Source organism: Lepidochelys kempii, chromosome 6, assembly GCF_965140285.1.
Source record: "Lepidochelys kempii isolate rLepKem1 chromosome 6, rLepKem1.hap1, whole genome shotgun sequence".
NCBI lineage: Eukaryota > Metazoa > Chordata > Testudines > Cheloniidae > Lepidochelys > Lepidochelys kempii.
This window is the reverse complement of record NC_136385.1, coordinates 22885834-22908441: the sequence shown is the minus strand read 5'-3', so window position 1 is coordinate 22908441 and position 22608 is coordinate 22885834. Positions and strand designations below refer to the sequence as shown.

General features: G+C 44.6%; 1 protein-coding gene across 3 annotated transcripts in view; it reads right to left on the bottom strand.

Annotated features, from left to right (window-relative positions):
* RASSF7 (Ras association domain family member 7) overlaps positions 1–22608 on the bottom strand; it is a 122345-nt gene that overhangs the window by 72628 nt on the left and 27109 nt on the right. Inside the window, exon 1 of one of the 3 annotated variants that reach the window (XM_073347122.2) lies at positions 381–672. The exons of the other annotated variants lie outside the window; for them this stretch is intronic. The gene's annotated coding sequence lies outside the window, so the exon portion shown is untranslated. Of the gene's footprint in view, positions 1–380; positions 673–22608 lie in introns of those variants that run through there. 3 annotated transcript variants of the gene reach the window in all.

The window sequence follows — 22608 nt, the reverse complement described above, 5'->3', positions numbered from 1 at the left end:
ACTTCCATCTAAAAACAGCCCAGGAGATGAAAGGGGACTTAGACCTCAAAGAGTGGCATGTGGGGAGCGGAATGAGCCGCACACAAGAAGGCAGGCCAGGTGAAAAGCCCACAGAGAAATTTTTTTTAAAAAAAATACATAAAGTATTTTAAAGAAAGAGCTAAAGGAGGTTTCCTCCGGGGAGGAGAAAATAATGGAGCAGGTTGCCAGGGGGCCACAGGAGAAAGCAAGAGGGACAGTCATTGCACTAAGAGGCCGGGGGCAAAGGAAGGACGCTGGGTGGATGTGGGCTGCGCCCTGGCGGGAGGGGGGGAGACAGGACAGGACAGCAGGGAGGCGAGCGGGGGCACCGATCGCCGAGCAGCAGCAGCTGCACCTACCTGGCTGAATTTCCTCTCCCAGAAGCCGGGACAGACGCAGCAAAGCAAATCCTCTTGGCAGAGCACCTCACCCAGCCCGCAGGAGCAGCGCCTCCTCCCCGCGCACACACACAGAGCTCAGGCGGCGGCTGCTCTCCGCTCCCCTTTGCAAACTTGTTTGCGGGGAGCTCGGGCCCGATCCTCTTCCGGCGCCTCCAAGGCGCGGTGGCGGGGGGCAGCGGCGATCGCCCGAGCTCAGGCGGCGGCGGCGTCTCCAGCCGCAACTCCTCGCTGCGAAGGTCTGAGCAACCTGCAGCCTCCCTCTGCACGGCGCGGCCCCGCCCCCCGGCCCGGCCCGGCCCGGCCCCGCCCCCTGCCCTGCCAGGGCTCGCAGGTGTGGGCAGGGATCTGTGTAAAGCCAGAGGCTTATGCTGCTGGCCCAGGCTCCTCAGCCAGCCCCTCAGCTGAGCACCCCCCCACTCGTTGGGTCGGGGGGAGGGGGTCAAATTCCTACCCCACTCCAATTTTGGCCACATGCCCCTATCTTTAAAAGCCCCCTCCCACTCCCCCAAAAGGCCACAGATCCAAGCCCTGGGGTCTTCCAAATCCAGATCCTGTTCCTTATCCTGTGGCTTAGTCCCCTCACTAAAAAAAAGCCTGGGATTTTAAGGTCCCCTCCTGCACTTTTCAAATGTCTTACTTTTCTACACTCAAATCCGGGGGGGGGGGGCTGATCTGCATTCCCTTCAAGTCAAGGGGTGGCCTTCCATTGAGAAAGTCTCTTTCCCACCATTATCATTGTCACCCATGGCAAAATTTGCAGATGATGCAAAATTACTCAAAATAGCTAAATCCAAAACAAATTGCCAAGCGTTGCAAAGGGATCTCACAAAACTGGGTGGCTGAGCAACAAAATGGCAGATGGAATTCAATGCTCGTAAGTGCATGTTGGAAAACATAATCCTAACTATACATACAAAATCATGGGGGTCTAAATCAACTGTTACCACTCAAGAAATAGATCTTGGAGGCACTGTGTGGACAGTTCTCTGCAAACATCAGCTACAATTGCAGTGGCAGTCAAAAACCTCACAAGGTTAGGGACCATTAGAAAAAGGATATATAATAAACAGTGTATCATGATGCCTCTATAATAATCCATGGGACAGCCACATATGAATACTGAGTGCTGTTCCGGTTGTCCCATCTTGAATTGAATACAGAGAAGGGCAGCAAAAATTATTAGGGGGATGGAGCATCTCCCATATGAGGAGAGATTTCCAAGTTGAAAATTCCCGATCTTTTAAAAGAGATGACTAAGGGGAGAGATGATAAAGGTCTTAAAAAATATGAATGGTGTGGAGAAAAAGCATTATTTACTCCTTCTCATAACACAAGAACCATGGGTCACACAATAAAATGAATAGGCAGCAGGTTTAAAACAAAGATAAGGAAGTATTTCTTCACATAATATGCAGAGTCAACCTGTAAAACTTGTTGCCAGGGGATATTGTGAAGGCCAAAAGTATAGCTGGGTTCAAAAAAGAACTAGATAAGTTCACGGAGGACTGACCCAACAATGGCTATTAGACAAAATGGTCAGGGACGCAACCCCATGCTCTGGGTGTCCCTAGCCTGTGACTGCTGGGCTAGATAGGTGGACCACTGGTCTGACCCACTGTGGCCATTCATATGTTCTTATCAGAAATTCTGACCTGTCCCCTCCTCTCTGCCCACTTCCTTCTCTCCACAACTCTATCCCCCTCCTCTGAATTTTGCTTCTATTCTTTTGTTATCTTAATAATTTTTCTTTATAAACAAACTGTAAATTGTGTAATACAAATAACTGATTCATATCAAACTGGTCAAAATGATCTGGACAAACTGGAGAAACAGTGTGAAGTAAATAGGATGAAATTCAATAAGGACAAATACAAAGTCCTCCACTTAGGAAGGAACAATCCATTGCATACAGACAAAATGGGAAATGACTACCTAGGAAAGAGTACTGTGGAGAGGGATCTGGGGGGCATAGTGGACCACAAGCTAAATATGAGTCAATAGTGTAACTGTTGCTAAAAAAAGCAAAGATCCTTCTGGGATGTATGAGCAGGAGTGTTGTAAGCAAGACATGAGAAGTAATTCTTCCACTCTACTCCACGCTGATTAGGCCTCAACAGTAGTAGTATGTCCAGTTCTGGGTGCCACATTTCAGGAAAGATGTGGGCAAATTGGAGAAAGTCCAGAAAAGAGCAACAAAAATGATTAAAGGTCTAGAAAACATGACCTCCAAGGGAAGATTGAAAAAATTGGGTTTGTTTAGTCTGGAGAAGAGAAGACTGAGAGGGGACATCATAAAAGTTTTGAAGTACATAAAAGCTTGTTACAAGGAGGATGGAGAAAAATTGTTCTCCTTAAACTCTGAGGATAGGACAAGAAGCAATGGGTTTAAATTGCAGCAAGAGCTGTCTAGGTTGGACATTAGGAAAAACTTCCTGTCCTGGAATAAATTTAGGGAGGTTGTGGAATCTCCATCATTGGAGATTTTTAAGAGCAGGCTAGACAAGGATGTCAAGGATGGTCTAAATCAGGGGTTGGTAACCTTTCAGAAGTGGTGTGCCAACTCTTCATTTATTCACTCTAATTTAAGGTTTCGTGTGCCAGTAATACATTTTAATGTTTTTAGAAGGTCTCTTTCTATAAGTCTAGAATATATAACTAAACTATTTTTGTATGTAAAGTAAATAAGGTTTTTAAAATGTTTAAGAATGCAGAGCCCCCCGGATCGGTGGCCAGGACCTGGGCAGTGTGAGTGCCTCTGCAAATCAGCTTGCTTACCCCTGGTCTAAATAATACTTAGCCCTGCCGTGAGTGCAGGGAACTGGACTAGATGACCTCTCGAGGTCCCTTCAAGTCCTACACTAATATGATTTTTACCATTCATATTATATATGTACTGAAATGTTTAATGTATAGCTAAGGTTAGCTAGCACATGGCTAATACATTATGAGAAGTTTATATACCATTTATAATGTTTGTTTTTCTGTGTATTTTAAAGTTTAATAAAAAGTTAATAGAAAAAATACTGACCTGTCATGGAAAGCGTTATTTATCCTACATATCTTAAATCACCTCCTGTTATTTGTTCATTGTAGGGCCTTTGTTCCACCTCATCTCCCACCTCAGGGGATGGGGGGAGGGTTGAGAAGAGCTATGTGGAACCATAAAGAAATCCCAAACCAGCCCACATTCCCCTACTTCTGGGTTTCACTCCAAAACTGAAAATTCAGACTATGTTTGTGAACCACAGCAAACCTGGGCCATTTTACGGTTTCCAAGTACAAAATGACCATTCCAGTTTCCTGTCGTAGACAAAGCAGTTTGCCGTTGCACTACCAACTGCATTGTGAAGGCTTAAGAGAGCTCCATGTAAGCTCAAAAGCTTGTCTCTCTCACCAAAAGAAGTTGGTCCAATAAAAGATATTACCTCACCCACCTTGTCTCTCTAATATTCTGGGACTGACAAGGCTACAACACTGCTTAAAACTTCCTCAGCTTCCAGGGCTGTAAAGCTAGCACCTTTTATGAGCACACCACATTTCAATTTAAAAAACAAATCCCTTTCTAGTCGAAGTTAACTGGCACACCAGCTTCTCCGTTAAAACAATACATAAAGAGCAATGTGAATACAATGCTGTTGTTCATTACAAAGTGCTGAAGGTTTATTTCACTTTTCAAAGTTAGTGTTATAGACCAGTTGTTTTAGAATTAAAACCCAGCACCCACTTGCAGCTAAGCATTATAGTTAAGTACAGAAATCAATTATGAGGCCACCTTCTTCTCCTCCAATGCTAAATCTATGCAGAGTTAGTATCAAGGGCCCAGTCCTGCAGTGTAACCATAAATCTCCTCGGTTAGCATTTCAAAGTCAATAAATATTCTCTGATGTTTTACTCCTGGTGAATCTTCCTCTGCTTTCTATGTCACAGTATTGCTGGCCATCCACTTTCATTGACTAATAATAGTAACTTTTTAAAAGCCTAAAGAAATCCCAAGGTTCAGATCCTTCAAGGCCATAAAAGGTTAATGGTTCTTTAAACAAAGCAGCTCTAGGACAATGGCTGAGATAATACACACACAGAGAACTCAAGCTCAGGGCCTCATTGGCAACCAGGTGACAACAGTAATTGAAGCTGATATGACCACACAAGGGGGGAGTGCTCTGCTGTAATCCAAGCTGCACCTGTAAGAAAACAACCTGTTACACCATTTGAGCTGCTGCCAGCTAATCAGCTGGTACTTTCACCAAGTGCACCTGGAGTCCTTATGGGTCCAGTGCTGCTTACTTTTAAGTCAGTTGGAAGACTTCCAATATGAGCACAGGAATTGCCGTACAGGATTTGAATGACTCTATCTAGACAAGTATTCTGTCTCTGCCAGTGGCCTGTACCAGCTGCTTCAGAGGAAAGTGTAAGAAACCCTCCAGTAGGTGGTTATAGCATAATCTGTCTTCAAACAAAGTTTTCTCCTAAACTCCATAGTTGAGGGGCTGGCTTGTGCCCATAAACTGACTGATTTATATCCCTCCCAAACTCTCTTTTTCAGCCTTGCTACTACAACTCTGGATGTTCTTTTTATCCATAAAAATATCCAGTCCTTTTTGAAATCCTGTTACACTCTTGGGAGCAATGAGATCTTGTGACAATGAGTTCCACAGGCTATTTGCGTGGACAAAGCATTTCTTTGTCGATTTTAAAATTGCATTGACTTCAGTAGTGCAGAACCAGGCCATATATTTTTATTCAACTTCTTCCTTCATCCTCCCCTCTCTGTATCAAAGCAGTTTGTACTCAAAGATTGCAGGACTGGGCCCATGATCAGCTGAGAATTATCTCAATGTGAGAGTGAGCTAGTTTTAGATTGTTCAGACTCCACATGGCTCACGTAGGCATATGGGAAAGTTTTCTATCAGCACTGCTCAGAGAAGCAGCTCAAATGTTCCACAAACCAGGGTTACAAAACATCAGTCTGATCATATCACAGCGGCTTATAAGATTCCAGATTCCTTAATTACAGGCTTTAGTCTGTGAATTTTAAGGGAAATCCCTACAGCATGTTGATTTGGATTATTACTGAGTAAAAAGGCCAACAGGGAGTTACTATCAAGCACAGCAAGATAAACTTGCTTCATAAAAATAATTAAAAGCCTGTGTTTTTCCAACGATAGGGCTGTGCCATAAAACTGTCGCCTTTCTTCGCAGAGATCTACATGGGGTTTGAGAAAATAATCTCTGTTTAGAGAGGAACTGCCTGGAATGAAATGTGCCTACTTGATGTTTTCTAAACTCCAATCATCTGCCAAAGCCGTTAAGGATTAGAGCTTTAAAAGATCTGAGACCTGACTAAAGGACTGTGGGGCAGGCCCTTCATTTTAGGTATTTTGCAGTCTACCCACTACAAACTTAACAAACATGATACAAGGAGAAAAGGAGGTTTGGGAACATACAGGTGCCTCCCAGCATGGTGAAGGGCTATAGTAGTGGTGAAGGACTATAGTAGAAGGTCCCTGGTGCTGTGGATGTTGTAGTTTCTCCTCACCATTTTCTCACTCAGAAGACCCATTTCTTCCATGAGGCCCACAACATAAATATCAGTATCTACATAGAATATCTACCTACAATCTAAATATCTTCTCTGTGGGCCAGATTCTGAACCGCTTACTCCTGGGGATTCATACCTGATTCCACAAATCAATGAAGCTACTTGAGGGTAAGGTACTACTCAATGGGTGCAAGTGTATCAGACTCTGATCCTCTATGTATCTGTTAGGCCCTGATCCTGCCAAGGCTCATGTGCACATGCTTAGTATTAAGCATCTGAATCATCTCATCAAAGTCAGTGGGTTTGATGAGATTACTGTCACATGTTTAACATGAAGCATGACTAAGTCTTTGCAGCTTTGGGATCCAAGATTGTTAACTCTCCAGGAAAGGTACAGTGCCAAATTCATTATCTGATTTTAGCAAACAACAGATTACAAAAAATAATCCAAAACTCATCTCCCCCCGCCCCGCACCAGAGATACTTTGCATTTGATTCGCCACTAAATTACTTTATTTTGGTACAACTGCAATGGAATAACACCAGTATGACATTAGAGAAATGCAGGGATGGACCAGGCCCTTTGTTACTAAACAGCATGGGCTGGATTCTCTATTGTGGGCCAACAATTTGCTGCTGGGGAAGCGTCAGAGCTAATTGCCAGCACTCTGATTCTGCGCCACCAGTGCCAGCATTTGTTAAAGCAGCGAGCGGAGGACCAGCATAGCATTATGAAGCATCTCTGACACATCCTTCCCCTTCCCCATCCCTTGCTGGACAGTGGGGGGCAGCTACCTCAGGAGCTTTACAGCAGCAGGGGGAATTCCACAAGGGAAATTCTCCACTGGCTATTTACAACTGACAGAGGTTCCATCTGTGATACCTGAGAAGTGCAAAGGGCGTGGAGTTCAACAGAGAATCTGGGGTTGTGTGTCATTAACTGGAACATGTACACTTTCTATGTGTTTTTCTATTCCCCGAAAGGTTTTTGTGGTGTGTTTCTATTTTGAGATTACTGGCGAAAGGATAGTATTCACGCTGGATCCTAGTTATTGTGGCGGTTGTTCTGTGACGGGTTACAGGACTGTTGGGCGGCATTACATTATTATACTTACATATGTATTACTTTATACTTGGCTAGAATACTTTGTATCCTGTTGGGTGAGCTGTGTCAGACTTACAGTGCCCCTTGGGGTTTGTAAGTGATGCAATAGGTTAGTATATTCCTGTCACCCAGCAGCTTTAAGTGATTTTTTAAATTAATTTTGTTGTTGTTTTGGATTACTATTTATTATTATTCATTATTTGTTAAGAGCAGATAACGCATCTGTCACAGTATAAAACAGTCCACTGCCCTGGAGAGTTTACAATCTAGAAGAAACAGAAGTGTATCCGCCTCGTCCGCCTCCCCCCACACACAAAAAAGACTATTCTGATAAGATTTATATCTTGGTTTTTGTTTGGACTCACTTGGACGATTTTGATCAGAACCAAACTAAATGGTCTGAGGTATGGTAGACTTCTTCAATTTAAAAAAACAAAAACAAAAAAAAACAAGAACCAAAAGAGATCTAAAATCTAAAGGAGGTCAGTGTGATACCTTATAGGATCCATAAAATAAAAACATACCAGTTTCAGGATCAAAATGGTCCTTTAGTCCCCAATCCTATGAACATTTATGCACATGAGTACCTCTACGCATATGAGCGATTCCACTGAACTTGGAAGCTGATGTGTTATTGAGACTATCCACTGAGATGGGTTTCAAATGTTAACTGTATTTACCACTGTCTTTATGCTCAACAACTATTTTGGAGAGACAAGGTGGGTGAGGTCATATCTTTAATTGGACCAACTTCTGTTGGTGAGACAAGCTTCTGAGATACGCAGAGCTCTTCCACAGGCCTGGGAAAGGTACTCAGGGCTTGTCTTCATGTACAGTGCTACCGTGGTGCAGCTGCACTGGTGTAACTGGTGAAACTCTCCCCTTGACACAGCGCTGTCTGCCCAGGGGGCAAGGTTGGCATAACTGCATCAGCATAGGGGATGTGAATCTTTCACACCCCTGAGCTACGTAGTTATACCAACAGAGGTCTGTAGACATGGCCAGACTATATCTCCCATAATGCACCATGGCTAGGGACTCCCATGATGGACTGCCTCCCTTCTCCAACTGTGGAGACCACAGTACATCATGGGAGATGTAGTCCAACAATGCGGGATCCCTGTCTATAAAGGAGAATGGGAGCTGGAGGCACCCGAACTGCAGTCTCCATGAGTCACCACACCAGCATTTCCAAAGCAAATATTTTGGAAAATGAATTTCTGCCAAAATTGAAGTTTTCCATGGGGAAAAAAACCACTTCTCACCCAACTCTACAATTAAGCACTGTGGGTCTGATTTTCAGGATGTGCTAAGCAGCTTCAGCACCCTCTGATCGCAAGTGGTGCAGTGTATGCTCAGTACTTGTGAAAAATCAGGCTCTCTGCAGTGCCCGAAGTTTATCACTAAATGTGTCTATTGCCTCTTGACCAACCAACCAGTGCAGCCTGGTGAAGGAGCTGGAGCTTATATTTCAGTTTTGAGTAGGGTGCCCTGTTTATATAATGCACACTGCACTATACGTTCCTTGTTTCCTCTTATAGAGGATTTTTCCTTACCTTGGGAGTATACCTCTTGACCTGCTGATGCTCCTGGAGTTTCTGAGTCACAGTTCTTTCCTGACTCAGCAGCTATATTTCATGTACTGCAGAGAAATTACACAGCACACTGGCTGCCTGGCTCAGCACATGAAAGGGCACGTTCTCAAGAGGAGGTTTTCCCACCCTAGAAAAGATAGGAAATACCAGAATCCAAGTGTTCCCAAAGAAGCATTTGCATCAACAGACAAAAAGAATCACTTTCTCAGCCTAAGAGGTCATGTGCTATGTTGGGGTGAAATTTTTCCATGAAGAGAAGCCCACCTAAGAGCTGTAACCTGACACCAGAAGTGAGGACAAGCGACCTTGGGTCTTGCAATAAATAAACCATACCATGTTAAGTGTGTGACAGGCTGCCTTAAAGGCAGACAAGTGCAATCTGGGAAGTATAACCCAGGTAACCACAATGTTACACAGCTGCTCAGTACCCTTGAGGACTGATCCGTTTTGTTTCACTGTGGGCCATGCTGTGAATCCATGGTTAATGTCTTTATTTATAGGCTTTTCGGAGTCATTTGAGCACCACAGTATCTGAGGAATTGGCGCCTGACCTACTGAAGTCTCACTGTAAGCTCTGCCCAGTTTAAAAGTTTCAGTTCTGCTGACTTTGCTGGCGATCAGGGCCCTGATTGGCATCACTGGACAAGAAGTGGCAGGAATAACACACGCTGTTTTGTTTTTCAGAAAGTACTTTCTGATTGATAGACAACGCATCGTGCAGAATATTTCAGTAGTGCCATCATTCAATATCGGTAGCGCTCATCGCCTACTGAGAGCCAGACTCACATTCACTGTGAAGGTGGAGAAAAAGGTGCTGTGTATGGTGAACAGAAGGCACCAACTGGTAGCTTTCAACGAGGCAATCCTGAAGGAAAACATTTCTAGGGAAGATTGGAGCCTCCTGGACGACTGCGATGACGATTATGAGAACTTCAGTAAGAGACTGAAATGTTTGTGAACTCAGCTGAGAGTGAAAGACCAAGAAGAGCTAGCGGAAGAATCTTGGAGAATACAAAGACTTTACTGGAGAAGAGGAGGAAAATGAAAAGAAATGGCAGCGACAGGCTTGAGTACTCCCTTCTCTGCAAGCTCATACGAATGAAGTTGAAGGAAGACTTCAAGAAATTTCGAACCGAAAAGCTCCTAAAGGCTGCTGAAGATCGTAAAAGTCTCAAAAAATTCAAACAGGAACTGGCATTGTACAGGTCATCATTATCAGCTTTGGAGAACAGGGACAGAAAATCAGTAACTGATCGAACAGAGATGGAGACAATTTGCAGGGATTTCTACACCCAGCTGTTTGCATCCCGTATAGATGTCCCAATGCCATCACTTCAACAAACCAATGAACACATACTCCCGGTTCTCATCAGCGAAGTCCGTCACGCCCAAATGAAAGAGGGGAAGGCTCCAGGTAAGGATGGTCTGACAGCAGAAGTGCTTAAGGAGAGAGGTCAGAAAGTTTGGAAAGCTCTCGCCCAAAGGTTCAGCCAGAAGATACCATCCAGTTGGAAAGAGTCCAATACCATCTTGCTGCATAAGAAAGGCAATCGAGAAAATCTAAAGAACTAGTGCCCGATCTGCCTGCTTTCGCATATCTATAAGTTGTTCACTAAAATAATAACAAATCAACTGTCGCGAAACCTGGATGAACAGCAACCTAGAGAGCAGGCTGGCTTTCAAAGGAATTACAGCAGAATAGACCAGATCTTCACTCTAAACCAACTACTAGAGCGTTCAAGGGAATACAAGTGCCCTTTGTGCATTGCCTTTGTGAATTATGAGAAGGCGTTCGACAGCATAGAGACTAACACTGTTTTTGAAGCTCTTTCAGAACAGGGCATCAGCGCGAAATATATCACATTACTAAAGGAAGCAAACTCTGGCTGCAGCACAGACATATTGCTGTTCGATACTCTCCTCCGAATCCCCATCGAGAAAGGTGCGAAACGAGGAGATACACTTTCACCAAAACTATTCACAGCCTGTCTTGAATTGGTTTTTCGACACACAAACTTGAAAGGTGGGATTAATATCAACGGCAAGCGGCTAAACCATCTCAGGTTTGCAGATGATATTGTGCTGATAGCCAAAAATACAGCCAAGCTTGAGAGAATGCTTAAACAACTGAACGCGAAAAGTAGTCAAGTCGGATTAAAAATGAACCGGTCAAAAACAAAATACATGAGATCAGATGTTCTGCCAAGAACCCAAATAACTCTTGGAGGAGAGCAGATCCAAGAGGTTGATAAATACTTTATTTGGGCCAGGAAGTCAATATGCGCCACGATCAGAAAGGCAAATTGTCACGCAGAAAAAAAGCTGGATGGTACGCATTCAATGACATCAAGGACATCCTCCAAGGAAAGATCAGCAAAACAACTTGTGCGAATCTTTTTAACTCGACCGTGCTTCCAGCAATGTTATATGGCAGCGAAACATGGTCGCTGACAAAGATTGAAGAACAACAACTGTTTGTCACACAGAGGGCGATGGAACGAATATTTTTGGGCATTTCGCTCCGCAATCACATCCCCAATGAAATAATTAGGCAGCAGTCTGGAGTGCGAGACGTTGTTGTTGAAAGCAGGCTCAGCAAAATGCGGTGGGTGGGACATGTGGCCCGACTCAGGGACAACAGATGGACCGCAGCTATATCCGAGTGATATCTGCGAGAACAGAAACGGCCATGCCGTCGGCCTCCAAAAAGGTGGGATGACTTCCTAACAAGGAGATATGGACAAGCATGGTGAAGGATGGCCAGAGCGAGAGAAGATTGGAAGACGTGTTGTGATCGGCTCAGTCTCAACTGATGAAAGACCAACAGTCTAAGCAGTTTTGTTTTTCATTAGGACAGATGGGCTCTTACATTTTCCCAATTATTCCCCACACTGAAAGGCCATGCAGTGAGCTGACTCGTCTTTCTATATGAGGAGAACTGGATATGCCTTCTTCTGTAACACAACCCTGCTACCCCTGGGTTCTTTGTCAGCAGTGTCAGATACCTCCTACTGCTCCCAGTGGAGGCTGAGCATCCTGCTACCACACCGCGCACAGCCCGTGGCATGAAGGATTGACCACATGGCCCAAATTCTGATTCACCCACCACTCAGTTAGCGACCAGGTCAGAAACAGAGTGGCTTTTCTGTTTAAACCTGTACAGTAATCAAACAAGCTCCTAGTCTTCTGTAAAGTGCCGCTCTACTATAATTTTTCCCACATTGATCTGAATTACTTTATTTCCACAGAGAAGCTACACCAGTTAGGGTGTCAATCGTGCAGTTTAAAAACCGGTGCTCTACAGATGTGCAGTAAAGATCTTGTAATTTTGATCAACTTAACTGAGGATCCAGTGACCACAAAAAAGTCATATTTCTGCACAAGACAAAACCTGGTGCCACTGACGTCATTCTCATTATTATTAGCATTGCAGTATCACCTAGAGAGGCTCCAACCAAGATCAGGGCCCCATTGTACGAGGAGCTATATATTCACAAAGCAAGACAGTCCCTGCTCCAAAGAGTTTACAACCTAAATAGGCTAGACAGATGTTATCATCCCCACTTTACATACGAAGTACAGCGAGATTAAATGGCACGCTTAAGGTTATACAAGAAATCTGTGGCAGAGCCAGGAACTGAAACCTGAACTCCCAAGAACCACTCCAGTTCCTCAGCCATCCTTCCTAAGTCCTTAACAAAACTCCCATTGCCTTCAACGAAACAAGGATTTGGCTTCCTTTCCTCCTTCGAACCAATTCGTTTCACCTGCCTTCCAATGCTAACCTCCTTCACCTTGCCCTGTAATTGGATAGAGAGGACTCACTGAGGACTTAGGCTTCATGGAATTGTTAGAACTTTTGGAAAGTTTGAAGTCTGGTGACATGTATCATGTTTCTCAAAACCAGATCTCCCCCTAAATGAAAACTGTTCTCCCCTCCCCGAAGAGGAATTTAATTTAAAACCATTATGTTTTGTTTAACTAAGCAGCAGAGTGTGCTGTGAAAGATGCCACCTTGAAAGTAAGTGATCTTGTTTAAAAGTATTTCTTGCTCTGTTTCCAGGACACCCAGAGGAATGAAAAATAAAAGGTAATACAACATCAAAGCAGCTGGGAAGCTGTAATTTGTCAGAGCCAAACAGAGGTCAGGTCTCAGAGTCAAAGATTTTAAGACCAGAAGGGACCAGAATGATCAGCGAGTCTGATCTCCTGAACAACACAGACCAGAGAATTTCACCCTGTGACCCTTGTATTGAGCCCAATCACTTGTGTTTGGCAGAAGCCCATCTTCCAGAGAATCATCCAGTCTTGATATGAAGACTTCAACAGATGGAGAATTCACCACATCTCCAGGTCATTTGTTCCAATGGTCAATCACCTTCCCTATTAAAAACTTTGTGCATTATTTCTAACTTGAATTTGCCTGGCCTTAACTCCCAGCCTTTGGTTCTAGTTCTGCCTTTCTCCACCAGGTTATGTTCTTGTCTAAGGACAGAATTTCAAGATTCTAAAGCTGTGTGAGTTCTCGCATCCCTTGGGGGTACTTCAGGGCAGCCTGAGCATTTCATGTGACTTGAATGTGAACTGAGGGAGCTCAGCAGCACCTTGCAGGATCAGATCTTTACAGTGTAAGAGACCTCCGATATTGAGACCCTGATCTTCTTATGTGTTTGTACAGCATCTTGTACCTATGCAGCTGTATCAGTAATAACAACAGCTGACACTGCCATACGTAGCTGTCTTCCCCCTCCACTCCTATCATGTTGTTAATATTTATTGCATTACACCACTACCTGGAGCCCCAGCCAAGGATCATTGGCTCAATTGCACCAAGTGCTTTACAAACAGTCCCTGACACACAGAGCTCAAAATCAAGACCCAGTAGATAAATGAAACAGAGTAAAGGGAACTGGGGAAGAGGGAACAGTATGACCACATTTTTGTGTAATAAGTAGCACTCTGAGATTGCCACTGGTTTAATCATCTACTAATCCATTGCATCAGCTATTTACCTGAAATACCAGTTAGGGGACAGACCTGAGCGGCCAAATCCTAATCATATTGTGAATAAACACCTCAGAAATTTGGATCAGCTTTGGTTCATCCCATTACAAGGAAAGGAGACAGCAAATACTAATAATAATATTTAATAAAAAATTAGATCTAGGTTTCAGGACTTCCCACCTGCAAAGTTTGCAGGTGAGGGGGTTATTTGGATTTAGAGTTTTGATTCAGGCTCTTGTCTATCTTTATTAGAACTCCCCACTGATGTCCCAGGCCCACCACCAGCAGTGAACTGAGCTGTGTGACATAGGGCAGAGTAGAGGTAGAAGAGGGCAAAAGGAGAGATAGTGGAAAAGGAGGTGAGATGAAGAAGTGAAGGTGGAGGGAAAGGAAAAAAGGAAGGAGCAGAGAAGGGGATACCAGACAAAACTCCAAATACCACCAATGTTTATTTTTCACATGTATTGGCTACTATTTTATATATACTATTTTATATAATCATCCCAGGAAGTAGCACCATTACTTATGTCTCTGGGTATGGGAATGCAAACAGTTATCGGTGTCTCTGCTTATAGGGAAGCCTGTGACCTGAGCCATCTGGATTTCTCAAGCATTTAGCAAATGCAGTCACACTAATTTAGTTAAGGTTTTCAAAGGATTCCAGGAAAAAGTTCTCTCCTTCCCAGGGGCACTGAAGCAGTGACCTCCTGACCCATCCTTTACTGTTAGGTTTAAAAGCAGCACTACAGCTGTTAAAGTTTTTCTTACCACCTCAGTGATTCTGTGATGGGGACTAAAGCTACTGGGACCACGTACTGTTTATCTAGACCTGACCTTTCTCCTTTGAACATGGAGAAGCCTCTTCACTGCAGCACCACACAAGCCCAACCTTAGATACAGTCACTGACTGGCGCTCACTCCTTCCAAGTGTGTAAATATACCAGTGGCGTTGCTAATCTGTCCCCCACTGGGGGTCGGGCTTCCCAAGGGTGATCTGGTTTGTCTATCTTTCTGCAGAAGTAAAGGCATTTAACCTGCCCTGGCTTGTCTATGAAACCTAACCCTCTATTCTCCTACTTTGATCTGGGGCTTCACTCAGCCTCCAGAAATAAACCTTTCACTTTTGAAAATATAACAGGCTAACAGGTTATCATCATCAGTCCCCCAACACAGGGTCCTTACGCCATGTAAATGTCCCGTCCCCCAGCCTCCAGCTTTTTAGCAATTTTAACTTTAGAGGAGGTGGGCTGAGTGTGGTTAGTGCACATCATTGCCTGGCAATCACTGGTGGAGGCAATTTGAGATACTTCTCCTCATGGACCGAGGCCCCAATCCAGCAAAAGCACCTAAGCTTGTGTGTAACTTTCAGACTTAACTCCCATGTTGTGCCATGGCGGGACGACTTACACTTACGTGCTTAAAGTTAGACATGTGCTTGAGGCCTGAGTGTGGGAACTAATATATTCCTTGATTCTCCAAGGATGTAACTTTTGTATTTATTTACAGTGCAAAGTGCTACCAGTCAGAATTCTCCATCACACTAGGGGTTGTTTCACACACACTTCACCCAAGTATGAAGGACAACCCACAGTGGAGAGTGAGGCCTGGGTGCCCAGAAAGAACCCCCATGGAGTGGAAAGAGGGGAAAAGGTGGGATAGGTGTGTCCAGGTGTGAACTCCCATTGCTAGGTTGTATGATTAGGATCAGCCGCCAGTACTGACAAAGGAGAGTTTAATGAAACACAATTGCAGGTTGGGTCATTAAAGTACTTTATAATAAAGGAAGAATTCAGGTCTGGAGAATGGCTGGTGCTCCACAGTGGTACCTGGGCTGGGAAACAGCAGGTAGATTCCCAGCCCTTAGCTTCCCAACTGTGCTGGCATGGGGGAGTAGCATGCTCAGGTCTTGAGGGAGAGCCTTGAGCTCATTCAGGATAATTGAGAGTGTGTATATAATGTCTGCTGCAGTTTCCACGGTATGCATCCGATGAAGTGAGCTGTAGCTCACGAAAGCTCATGCTCAAATAAATTGGTTAGTCTCTAAGGTGCCACAAGTACTCCTTTTCTTTTTGCGAATACAGACTAACACGGCTGTTACTCTGAAACTTGACAGGCTCTGAAGATCATCCTTAAAGGGGATAGCTGTATCTGGCAGGGCAACCAACTGCAAAGCAAAGCTAACCCCTTAGGCCTGCACATAGTATCTGTCACATTTTGAATACCATAGCCAAGTATTCAGGGGTGGGGTGATAAACATGGAAAGGCTTTTGTGACGGGAATGTGTGGGACCCCAGGGTGTGGGAGGGGGAGAGAAACAGCAGGAATCTGAGTGGCCAATTAAATGTAGATCTGGGAGTAACTGTACACCTTGATGCATTGTTTCCCTATGATTAATTAGCTTTACCTATGTTTACACTTTGTCATTGTTCAAAGTTACGTTTCACACATTTCTATAGCACAATCTCATTGTGGAAGACTTGGAGCAACACACCCCTGGCAGTATTTTATTGCACTGGCAAACTTCTCCAGTGATGCTTACCCTTTTCAGAGTGCTTTTACACCTTCATGATCTCAAACAGCTTATCCCCATTTTTACTGAGGGGGAACTGAAGGCACATAAAGGTAACAGAGCAAGTCTCTGGCAGAATTGGGGATAGAACCCAGGCCTCCTGACTCCCAAGCCTGAAATCTAGCCACTGGACCACACTGCCCTCTCCTGCAAGACTCCATTCTATGCTTTAGGTCAAATACAGGTTTACTCCACACACTAGGAAAATGAGGAATCTACTAGTGAAAAGAGACATTCCTTTTGTATTTTGCATGAACTCCAATTATCTATTTTAAGACATTACATTTTCCCCCTTATATGACATCAGTAGGCATGCCCCAGCGAGCCACATTAATGAACCCCCTCCCCCGTTCTTTATACTTTAGAAGTGTGGGTACTCTAGAAGTTGGAGCAGGGATCTGGCTGTCAGAACTACTGTGTTCGCTTTCCCTACTCTGCCACCATCTGACATAGTGAGCTTCATTTTCCCATCAGCAAGGGGTGGGTAGGGAGAATTAATTAACATTTGTAATGATGTTTAAGCTCCTTGAATGAAAGGGCAACGTAAGCATCAGGGATTTATGATTTAAGGGCAGAGGGTTACTATTAAAGAGCAAATGATTATTAACAACCTAGCAGGTAGAGTGGTCTGAGTCCGGAGCCATCTGATTGCTACATCTCTTGTTAGTTTTCCTTCCCTTCTTCCCCTCAAGTGGAAAGCTTCCCCACGCCAGCTGCTACACCCAGTTGCTGGCAAAAGTCCAACTAGAATCTTTCAGCCATGGGAGCTTGATGCCTTGTCCTTTACACAGACAACACTGGTTTGTCAACAGCATCAGCCAGCAAGGGAAGGAGCCAGGCAGGAAAACAATATAAAGGGAGTATCAGGGGGTAGCCATGTTAGTCTTCATCTGAAGAAGTGGGTTTTTTACTCACAAAAGCTCATGCCCAAATAAATCTGTTAGTCTTTAAGGTGCCACCAGACTCCTGTTGTTTTAATATAAAGGGGGGAGGACGCACATGGCCTTTCCACAACTTATGGGCAGGGATGAAAGAGAGGATTTTATAGTCAGTGTCAGGCTTCAGACTTGCTCCATGAGAGGAAACAGATCTCTGAACACATCAGGGCAGATTCACCCTGCCCAAGCTCTGCAGAGAAAGGGGAGCAACAGATAATTGTGGCTCCTTGATCTCAAACTGCCAGGCCCTGGTGTAAATTAAAGTTGCTGAGGAGAAGCTCTAACCTATGCCACCACCTTAAAGCCATTGGTGGCTCATAGTCATCCTGTGATCAACCACTACACCAGGTCTTTCTCCTTCTCTGTCACTTCCCACTGATACGTCCCCAGTTTATAGCAAAAATTCTTGTTGTTTGTCCCTAAATGCATGACTGTGTATTTTGCACTATTTAATTTCATCCCATTTCTATTACTCCAGTTTACAAGGTTGCCCAGATCTTCTTGTAGGATATTCCTATCTTCCTCTGTACTGGTAATATCACCCAACTTTGTGCCATCTGCAAATTTGATTAGCACACTCCCACTTTTTGTGCCAAGATCAGTAATAAAAATATTAAATAAGGTTGGTCCCAAGATCGATCCAGGAATGCCACTAATAACCTCCCTCCAGCCTAACAATTCACCTTTCAGTATGACCCATTGTAGTCTCCCCTTTAACCAGTTCCTTAATTCTCTCATATTAATCCCCATCTTCTCCATTTTAACTAACAATTTCCCATGTGGAACTGAATCAAATGCCTTACTGACATCCAGGTAGATTACATCTACTGCATGTCCTTTGTCTAAAAAATCAGTTATCTTATCAAACAAGGAGATCAGGTTGGTCTGGCACAATCTACCTTTTTAGAACCATGGGTTTTTTTATCCCAATTACCATTAATCTCTATGTCCTTAACTACTTTGTCTTTCAAAGTTTGTTCCAAAACCTGACATAGAATCATAGAATATCAGGGTTGGAAGGGACCTCAGGAGGTCATCTAGTCCAACCCCCTGCTCAAAGCAGAACCAATCCCCAAATTTTTGCTCCAATCCCTAAATGGCCCCCTCAAGGATTGAACTCACAACCCTGGGTTTAGCAGGCCAAGGCTCAAACCACTGAGCTATTCCCCCACCCCGACCTCACATACAACTGAGGTCGAAATAACAGGCCTGTATTTCCCTGGATCACTTCCCCCCGCCCCCCACCTTTTCTTAAAAACAGGAACTATATTAGCAATTCTCCAATCACAGGGTACAACCCCCAAGTTTACAGATTCATTAAAAATCCTTAGAGGGACAATTGTGGGAAATTGCAACTGGAATTTTCTTACTTACTGTCAATAAGAGGACAAATGACTTTCCTTGTTATTCTTTTCCCGCCCCACCCCACCTCGAAAGATGAGTCATGCAGTGGGTTCCTTATCGACTGAGCTTTGCAGTCAAAAGCATGTGGGAAGAAAAGAATAAAATCCCTACCAAGAAGGAACCGATTATCTCTACGCTGCTTGGCCTCTGGAGGAGCAAGATGTTTTTTGGCATAAGCAAGAGATCCTCAACTACTTAGCCTGGACTAGCTTTGTAGGACACAAAGAGCTTGCTGGTTATAGAAGTGTATCACCTTTTGAAATTTAAGATTGTAACTCATTTGTTTATCCGTGTTTATCTACTTTAATCTTATAAGTAACTCTAGTTTCCGTTGCCTAATAAATCTTTATATAGTTTGCTATAGGATTGGCTACAAGCATTGTCTTTAGTGTGAGAGGTAAGGTGCAATTGACCTGAGATACCTTTGGGACTTGGAGTAACTTGGATGCTGCCACATATCAGGGGGTAGCCATGTTAGTCTGTATCCACAAAAACAACGAGGAGTCCAGTGGCACCTTAAAGACTGACAGATTTATTTGGGCATATGCTTTTGTGGGTAAAAAAACCCACTTCTTCAGATGTTGCCATGATTCTTGGTATAAGGGACCATCTATCAGAAAGATACACACACTTGAGACAGACAGTCCCCCTTGGGTACTCTGCTCTGTGACTCCATGTTTAGGTTGTTGTAGTACCTGAGGAGTTTACACTTGATAATTGGTTGGTGAACTCTAAGTGTAGAATTCACAACCAATCTGGGGTTGTGCCCTGGTTCTTAATCAAATGATAGATAGCTTCACTGGGCCTAAAATGACTACACAATCCAATGCGAAAACCAGTGGTGAGAAAAGGCTGCTGGGACTTTACTTCAGCATTGCTATGGCCTGTGTTGAAGTTTGTTTTCATGAAAGTTGAGCTGCAGCTGGAATTAGCAAACTGTGAGCAGGGGGTACTGAATGCCCCCTCTAGTCCGAGTCAGGTTAATAAGCAGCACTGACTACCTTAACGGCAATTCCCCTTTATTTGGGCTTTTGCCAGCCAACCCCCTGGCAGCCTCCTGCTCCAATGGGATGCTCTAGCACTCACTGTCTGTGATAACTCAGCTATCATGGATCCTTAGTGGAACATGATTCAGGGTGAGGTAGGATGGGGCTTTTGGCTACAGCACTGGGGCAGAACTCCTGAGAAGATCTGGGTACAATTTCCAGCTGTGCCACAGACTGCCTGTATGACCTCAGGCAAGTTGCTTACATCAGTCCCCCATCTATGCAGTGGGGATAATATTACTGCCTTTCTCCCAACCTTTGTCTATTTAGACAAAGTTCTACAGAGCCGAGTTTGTCTCTTGGTAGATATATTTACAGGGCCTAGAACAATGATAGTACGGTTGTGGGCCCTCCATGCTACTGGAACAGAGAATAACTATTATAGACACGCTACAGAGGAGCAGGGATTTATTTTCTGTTTTGCAATTTCTTTTATTATAATAACATCACTGCCCTCAGGGGTTTTAAATCAACAGCAAATAGGTCAAAACATTAATGTGTCTTATTTACTTTTCCTGTCAGGAATGTAGTGCTAGGTTAGGCCACAGGACCATGTCTCAGGCAATTGGAACAGTTGGAAATGCAACGATATAATAAAAATGCGTTACCTAGAGAGAAAACAGTTTAGTCTAAGATCTACCCTGTAAGGTTGTATTCTTAATTTAGGGTTCTCTAGTGACTACAGAAATCATAAAACCCAAATATGGTTTCATTTGTACATGACACAAACACTGCGGAGATAGAAATACTGCCTCCATGCACACTCAGGCATGTACTTCATTTTTGGTTGTAATGCTTAGGCAAAAAAAAATAAAATAAAAAAGCAGTTACCTCTAAATACATGAAGTACTTAGAGCCCTCATACCCACAGTACCTGAGTGCCTCACAACCTTTAATGTATTCACCCTCACAACACCCCAGTGAGATAGCATTTCCCTATTATCCCCATTTTACAGATGGGAAACTGAGTCAGACAGTCTAAGGCTACGTCTATACTAGAGCCAACCGGGGCGCCACTGTAAGATCTCAAGTCTACAGGAGACAGCTCTCCCATCGACATAATGAATCCACCCCAACGAGAGGAGGTAGCACTGTCCACGTCTGTCAATGTAACTGATGTCACTCAGGGGGTGTCTTATTCATACCCCTGAGCGACATTAGTTATACAGACATAAGTGGTGGGGTAGACATAGCCCAAGTGACTTGCCCACAGTGTCCAACAGAGCATAAAACTGAGCCTGTGTAACTGACTAGTGATTCTTGAGACAACTTAGAGGGCCCTGATTTTCAAAGGGCAAGTGCTCAGAATTTAAGATGAGCCCAGAAAATGGAGGTACCCAAAAATCCCTAGGCACTTTTCAGAAGTTAGGCCATTTGTTTTTTAAGTAGCAAAATAAAGACTTTCAAGGACCAATGGGGAGAACCTTGCACTTTAGGACGGCAGCAGTTGGGAGCAGGTACTTAGAATTGATTAAAAGTTACCCTCAGGCCAACTTACAGCAGTGGGTAAAGATCATGTTCTATCTGGCTATCTAGAAGGTCTTCCATTGCTGCCCCCTCTCCCCTCCCCCGCAACCAACAACCACAATTGTCTAAGTAATGTTGCCATACCCAAAACACACATTCCAACAACATGACTGGAAATTATCCCCATTCCCAGCTGATCAGGAGGAGGAGGAGAGGAATCCAAGGAAGGAGGTGTTTCTAGAGCAGTGGTGAGCAAAATACAGCCTGCAGGCCAGATCTGGCCCATCTAACATTTCTGTGCGGCCCGCCAGGCTCATTGGCTGCCCCAGGCTGCTAAAAGTCCCATGGCGCAGCAGGGTGCTCAGGCAGGCTGCCTGCCTGCTGCAGCCCCACGCTGCTCCTGGAAGCGGCCAGCTGCTGCTGGAATGTCTCTGCGCGCCTCTGGTGTGGGGGAGAGGCAGCTCCATGCACTGCCCCGACCCCCCACACTGTCCTCACAGCTCCCATTGGCTGGCCAGGGTGGTGCTTGCGGGCGCAGGCAGCACACAGAGACCCGCTGCTCCCCTCCCCACAAGGGGCGCGCGGAGATGTGCCATGGTGCCAGGAGCTGGCCGATTCCAGGAGCAGCATGGGGCCACGGCATGCAGGCAGCCTGCCTGAGCGCCCCGCTGCGCTGCCAGCCAGGAGCCACCTGTGGTAAGTGCCTCCCGGGCAGAGCCTGCACCTCGCACTCCCTCCCACATCCCAACTCTCGGCCCCAGGTCAGAACCCCCTCCTGAACCCAAACTCCCTCCCAGACCCTGCACCCCTCACTCTCTCCTGCACCCCAACACTGTACACCAGGCCAGAGCTCCCTCCTGCACCCCAACTCCCTCCCAGACCCCGCACCCTCTCCATTAATATAGTAGAAATGTGGGGCCAAAGACAAATTACCAAAATTTGTGGAATGGCCCCCCTGTGAAAATTATTGCCCACCCCTCTTCTAGAGGATAGTTACCCTCACACTTTTAAAGCCCTTAAGGAATATAGCTGTGCCATGGTAGCATACCAGGCACTAGTGGTGATTCCACAGTGACTGGCACAGCGCACTGCCCCAGGAAAAGCCGAGAGGAAATTGATTCCTGCACCTGCATCAGTGCAATCTCTTCTTTAGTAATACAAGGCCTGTTCCAAATCCCACGGAAGATTTCAGTGGGGTTTGGATCAGGCCCATAGAGGGAAGCAGAGAGATGGCAGTAAATAAACTCATTTCACATACCTCTCTCCTTTACTCCCACTGTATATGGAGTATTGGTCCATCAGTACTAGGGGCCACTGCTTCGGAGGAAGTAAATTCCTAGCTGTCTATGGACCTGCAAATAGCTGAACAAGAGATAAAACTTCAAGGAAAGTTGCTTGAAATCACATCAAAGCTAAAACAGAGGGGCCCAGCTGGGAATCCATTTTAAACAGCTTCTTAATCCAAAAGCTGATACATCAGTTGCTGATTTAAACATCTGCCTGACAGGCAGGGTGGGCA